We start from the raw sequence: 7,393 nt of genomic DNA on the forward strand, positions 1-7,393 counted from the left end.
CATTTGACCACTCCTTCTCACGTGCAATAATGGAAAAAAAAAGGCAAATAAATTTCACTTTCTTCCACTGCTTTTTAATAAACATCTGATACCTCTGTCCTGAGTTCTGATTCCAATTCTATGTAGACTGATCAGAAAATCATATTTAAATTAGAAAAGGAAAGAGCATTGCCCTACTGCTAACTCCTATGGCTAACTAGCTCCACACATAAGTGGGGAATTGTCTTTTTGTCCAATACGATATAAGCTCCTTTAGCTATTAATTCATAAAACAATGCATCGAGATTGGCATTATCGTACATTAAATGCAGAATCAGCTTGGTAGTCCTCTTTTCATTGTCAAGTAAGAAATTGTGAAGATAAATGAACCCTGGGAATTTCAAGATCTGGAATGTGATGCCAGCTGGTGCATGGAAGAAATGAACTCAATCAGGCTACCTAATGTTTCCTGCTGCCGCCTGGAGCAGGGCAGTCTGCAAGGTTGTAAGAGGGCCCAATTTGTCCTTGTCTCTCTCATGGTTTAAGTGCCAGTTAAAAAAAAAAAAAGATCTCTTTAACTCTGTTTAAAGAAAGAAAAAAATATATAAACTGAAGGAAACTTTATAGCAAGCCCAATATACTGGATTTTGGAGATCGAGGTGGAATTTTAACAACTGATTTTAGCAATTATGTTTTAACAGATAGGAAGATCAATACTGTACAATGGCCAGTTTCTAAAAATAGAGACATATTTTTTAAACCAACCTTGTGCTTTTTAACCCTGTGGTTTTCTCTTGATAAAAAAACACATTTCAACAAAATGAGAAGCCAAAATTTCAGAAGTCTGAATGAACTACTGTGCTATTCTATTAAACGTTGTAATTCATTTTACATCCTTTTTTTTACAGTGTCTCCAAAATTCATTTGTGGGAGAAATATGTATGAACTACCTATTCTGTAGTGAGTTCTGTGCTAAATGCTGGAGATATAAAGTTAAATAAGACAAACTCCCTCCTTCATGAGCCTTAAATTTCCAAAGCATACTGGTGCTGGAAACCAAACCACAAATATCAGTCTTCTCTTTTACACAAATATCTGGTAATAACAGAAAACATGTAATGATCATACTAGTCTCTGAACTTCAAGAATGGTATGAAGTAGAGATATTACTTGATGGAGAATAGGAACCAGTAGGATCTTTCTGTCTGGAAGGACAATGTCAGAGAGGGATTAGGATTAAAAGCTAACGCAATTGGGAATAATATGCATAATTTAAATTTAATCATGGCTATCCTGCAGGAACCAACCTTCTGCTTTTCTCTAATATTATTTCTCCCTCAGAGATCTGGCCCACTTTCATGACCTCAACCATCACTTTCCTCTTGGGGACTCTGAGTTAACCTCACTCTCTGTCCTAGGCTCTGAAGTTCTACTCAGGTGTCTTACTGCCATTTAAAATTTAGGACATTTTAGGGGCGCCTCGGTGGCTCAGTCGGGTAAGTGTCTGCCTTCGGCTCGGGTCATGATCTCAGGGTCCTGGGATCGAGTCCTGCAACAGGCTCCCTGCTCAGCTGGGAGTCTGCTTCTCTGTCTCCCTCTGCCACTCCCCCTGCTTGTTCTCTCTCGCTCATTCTCTCACTCTCTCAAATAAATAAATAAAATCTTTTTAAAAACTAAAATAAAATTTAGGACATTTTAAAAAAATTATCACCTCAGTCCCTGAAACAGCTTCCTCTCTTGCCTTCTCCATTTTTGTTATTAATGCCATTCTCAAATTCACTCACATGCAAAACTTTGGAGTCAGCTTTTATTTTTATATGAAGATTTTATTTATTTGAGAGAGAGGGAGGGAGAGAGAGTGCAGGCACAAGCAGGGGTGGTGGGGAGGGGCACAGGGTGAGGAAGAAGGACAAGCAGACTCCACACCGAGTGCGGAGCCCAAAACGGGGCTCAATCCCACGACCCTGAGACCATGACCTGAGCCAAAACCAAGAGTCGGACATTTAACCAACTGAGGCACTCAGGTGCCCCTAGAGTCAGCTTTGACTCTATCTCCTGCTTGTGCCATTAAATGCACCATCAAGCTCTCTTAGGTGTTCTCTGGACAACCTTAATTTTTCCTTTCCACCCCTACCACTCCAGTTCAAGTATTTCATAGTCACACTCTGGGAACAACAGAGTTACCAATTAATAACCTCTTAATTGGTTTCCAAGCCTTCAGTGCCGTAATTCTCCAGTCTGCCTCCATACAAAATTGGCTACAAAGATTTACTAAATAAATACATGCCAGATTAATTTTCCCAAACCATTCCTTTTTTTTAAGATTTTTTTAATTAATTTATTCATGAGAGACAGACAGAGAGAGAGAGAGAGGGAGAGAGGCAGAGGGAGAAGCAGGCTCCCAAGGAGCAGGGAGCCCAATGCGGGACTCAATCCCAGGACGCTGGGATCACGACCTGAGCCGAAGGCAGACACTTAACCATCTGAGCCACCCAGGCGCCATTCCTTCACATCCTTCCCTCCCCAGAAAAATCTTTGACAATTCACTCCCTGATTTCATAAGAATAAACTGGAACTTTTAGTCTAGCATTGAAGATCTTTCTTAGTAGAGCCCCAAGATTCTTTTCTAGAATTTTCCCTTCTGATTCCTGTATCTGAACTTACATCTGCAGTAAAAATGATCCTTTCACTACCCATCCTCAAATCTCATCACTTTCCAGCATCTTCCTGAATCTTTCCCATCCTTTAAGATGCAGTAATTGTCTTTCGAAGTTTATTATATGCTCCCTTTTATGGTTTGAAATCTGTGTAATGTCACCTTGTAAATTCCAGTGTAACCTATTAAGTTGAACCATATGAAGTTGTCACTATTTAACCAGTATTTTACCAAACAAATAGCAACTTCATATGGTTCAATATAGTAAGTGCTGTATCTTTATGCTCCAGAGTTCCTAGAATAAGCCTCACATAATGGATATTCAGTTCCATTTCATCCAGTTTTCTTACCCCCGTTTGTAAGCTGGGCAAGGAAGAGGAGAAGACAATAATTTACTAGAATAGAGGTGGCAGTTTCTGTCAGGTTTGATATTTCAGCAGAACCCATCGTAATTTTGACTTAGCAGTCACATTAACACTTCTACACAGAAAATATGATTTCCTGCTTCTCTTAGGATAAGCCAGCCTGTTTAGCTATGATGCTTCAGTCATAGACCTCTGGTAAAATTAATACATTCTATATTAGTTTCCTAGGGCTTACCACAAACTCAGTGTCCTCCAAACAACAGAGATTTATTCTCACACAGTTCTAGAGGCTGGAAGCCCAAAATCAAGGTGTCACCAGCCATGCTTCCTCTGACTTTAGGTAGAATCCTTTCTTGCCTCGTGCTGGCTTCTGGTAGTGGTTGGCAATCCTTGACAATCTTTGACTTGCTGCCACAGCATTTCAATCTCTGCCTTCTTGTCACATAGCATGCTCCACCTGTACTGTGGAGTCTGAGCCTGTGTCTCTTTTCCTCTTCTTACGAGGGCAGCAGTCATATTGGATTAAGGGCCCACCGGACTCTAGTATGACCTCATCTTAATTAATTACATCTGTGATGACCCTATTTCCAAATAAGATCACAGTCTGAGGTACTGGGAGTTAGGAATTCAACATATCTTTTCGTGGGGCGATATAATTCAACCCATAACAGGTTCATTTTTGAAAGTTATAGTTTATGTGAAATGAATAAAGTTGTATTTTTATACAACTTATCTTTAAATAACTGAACTTTTAAAAGTATACAATTTAAAGTAAGCATTTAAAGTAAACAAGCATGCAAGCATTATTTAGTAGCCCTCTAAACTATTATTAACTTACTGTAGTCCACAGTCTTATGCATACAGTCAGTTCAAATGTCATCTGGTAATTTACACAGTAAGGAATTCAACCCGATCTCTGAGCTTATACAAGCTCCAGACACTCGGTTACTACCTGGGGTGATGGTCGCTGCAACCCCCTTCCTGAGTTCATCAGTTTTTACTCCTCTGTGACTGTTACTACCTGACCTCTGCAAATAAATGGAGAAAAGAGATCACCTTACTTTTTAACCTTTCCTATTCACTTCTGTTTCTACTTAATTCTCCTCAATGTTTCCAAACACATTCTAACTGAACTTTCCACTATTTATCTGCCCAGATCTCACTCTGAGGCTTTCTTCCCTGCTCTGTACCCGTCATTCATCTAGCCTACTCCTCCTTTATCACCTTATCCAACTCAGTACATTGTCTCTACAATCCCTTTATACTAGGTACTGAAAAGAATAGTATCCACTGGAGATAAAAACTTTTGATATTCTTAGAGAAGGCTATGCTGTCCCATAAACTCAATCCAGAAAATGAGTCCTAAAATTATGTACTGAAATAGAAACCACTATAGGCATAAAAATCTTAACTATGCCATTGGATATCATAATCATTTAAGTAACCAATATTACCCACAGTCTATATAATACATAATATTATAAAAATTCAGTATAATATGAAATATCTATTAATAACTATTAAGGCTATTTAAAAGTGAATATGCATAAGTAATATTAATAAAAATCTATCATGAAAATATTTCTCTGAATTCTTTATAGCTATGGAAATACTGTAAGAAAACAGTGGTACTAATGGGTTCTAGAAGTGGTAGAAAAATATGCTTAGATGTGTGGTAAGTTTTAAAGGTAGCTAATAGAATAGCACAAGTAGCACGTGCAATTATCAAACTAGAGATAAAAATTGAAACAAAATTCAATAAGTAAAACAAAAGGCTGGAAAAGAAAATTAGAATCGTGGTTAAGAGAAAACATAAAATCAGATGACAAGAATGTATACAAAATGTCAGAAGTAAAAATAAATGTAGTGAAAAGAAGGGGCACCTGCACCCCAATGTTCATAGCAGCAATGTCCACAATAGCCAAACTGTGGAAACAGCCGAGATGCCCTTCAACAGATGAATGGATAAAGATGTGGTCCATATATACAATGGATTATTACTCAGCCATCAGAAAGGATGAATACCCACCATTTGCATCGACATGGTGGGACTGGAGGAGATGATGCTAAGTGAAATAAGTCAGGCAGAGAAAGTCAATTATCATAGGGTTTCACTTATTTGTGGAACATAAGGAACAGCATGGAGGACATTAGGGGAAGGAAGGGAAAATTGAATGGGAAGAAATCAGAGAGGGAGACAAACCATGAGAGACTCTGGACTCCGGGAAACAAACTGGGGGTTGCAGAAGGGAGGGGGGTAAGGGGATGAGGTAATGGGGTGATGGGTATTAGGCACATGTGGTGGGCACATGTGGTGATGAGCACTGGGTGTTATATGCAACTAATCTTAGAGCACTACATCAAAAACTAATGATGTATCATTTGTTGGCTAATTGAACAAAATAAAAATAATTGAAACCTCCCCTTAAAAAAATAAAGTAAATGTAAAAGTTGTTAAATAATCATATTGGAAGACAAACAGACCCAGGACAAGAACAAAAATAAAATAAATTCCAGACATGTGTTCTTTACAAACAATACTCTCCAAATAAAAAATAATGCTTTAAAATAAAGGGATGGAGGCACTTGGGTTGCTCAGTCGGTTAAGGGTCCAACTCTTGATTTCGGCTCGGCTCCATCCATGATCTCAGGGTTGTGAGATTCAGCCCCATGTCAGGCTCCACCCTGGACATGGAGCCTGCTTAAGGTTCTCTCCCTCTCCCTCTCCCTCTGCCCCTCCTCTCTCTCTCACCCTCTCTCACTCTCCCTCCCTCTCTAAATAAAATAAAATTAAATTAAATTAAATTAAATAAAGGGATGGGAAGTGACACCCCAGCCAATCTTAGCTAAATGAAAATAGAGTAGGATTGAAGACAAAACATTAAAATGGGCAAAAATATTTTATATGTATTTTAAACTTGATGAATAGTACAATCCAACAAGAAGATATAAAAATCACAAACTTGTATGCATGTAACAACGTAGCTGAAATTATTTAAATGAGAACTACTTATAAAGAGAGCAAACAAAAAAGGATAAATTATAAGTCGTGAATTGCAGGGGAACACTCTAACCACTTTTCTGAGAAATTCAGTTTACAAATTAAGTCAAAAGAGTAAGGAGATGAGTAACAATGCAACTGCATATACTAGTTATCTTGGAATATTGCTGATGCCCAATAAGCAGAAAATATACCATCTTTTTAAATATTCATAAAAATATTTCCAAATGACTGTGTTAAGCTATATGGAAATTTTCAAAAAGTTTTAAAAAGAACATTTGGGCCAAATTCTCTGACAAGAGTGGAAAAATACAAATGTAAAATTATTAAAAATTTTTAAATTCCTATGAATTCCAGCAAATGTATAGATTCTTTACAACAAAAAGGTCCATTTTATTGTATGCACTTTGCTAAAAGTTAAATTTAAAAAATACTCTTCTTGTGTTAAGGTGCATTTAAAAACTATCTTTAAAAATCCTCTAGAAATGACTGATAATCAGAGTACTAGGTATCAAAACATTATATTGCAGGCCAAGTGATACACAGAGGAAAAGTCACTGCCTTAAAAGTATTTATTAGAAAACCAAAAACTTTGAAAATAACATCACCCCCAGATTAAAAAAATTCCAAAAAAAGAAGACAAAAGAATTATAACAATAAAAGTTAAATTTCCATTTCTAGAAAATCATAAGGATATAGATAACCCCAATAATACTGTCAACCAACCTGAAGTGGTTGACATTTATAGAACACTTCACCCAGTAATAGCAGACTACACATTCTTTCAAAGACAAAGAGAAAAGAAGAGCAAATGAAAACACAATTTTGGAAACTGGAAAGCAAACGAACAAATGGTGGCCTAATGTACCAGACTTGAGAAAGCTGAATCCTATGCCAGAAAAGGAGAAAGCCAAGGAGGAAAATGATTTACACAACATATTTCCCAAATGCTTAAGAATTTGCTGTTCCCATTAGCTCTGAAGTAGAGCTATGATGTAGCTAAAACAAGATGAAATCAACATCTGGTGAGGAAAAAAGATCTCTCCTTTCACTCCATGCGGTCAGATAAGCTCCCTCTCTTACTCTAGAAGACTGAAGTTTATTCTCTGGAGGGGAGAAAATACAGGTTTTGTGGACTATGGGATATCAGGCACAATTGAGAGAAGAGTACCATACTAAAAGCAGGGTAATAAGCAGAAGTCACATGCTCAATGTTAAGACTTCCAACTTTCTTCTTCTGCTTGGCTATCAAAATGTGGCAGCCAGGCCTACACTCTCTAGGCAGGGAACAAGAAGAGTATTTTTCTAGGAATTCTAACCAGTCTGCATATATATACGATGTCTCTACAAAAGGGTCTCACCAGAAGCTACAGTTGACAAGTCTCAGCAATG

The sequence above is a fragment of the Zalophus californianus genome, chromosome X, assembly GCF_009762305.2.
Source record: "Zalophus californianus isolate mZalCal1 chromosome X, mZalCal1.pri.v2, whole genome shotgun sequence".
Lineage (NCBI taxonomy): Eukaryota > Metazoa > Chordata > Mammalia > Carnivora > Otariidae > Zalophus > Zalophus californianus.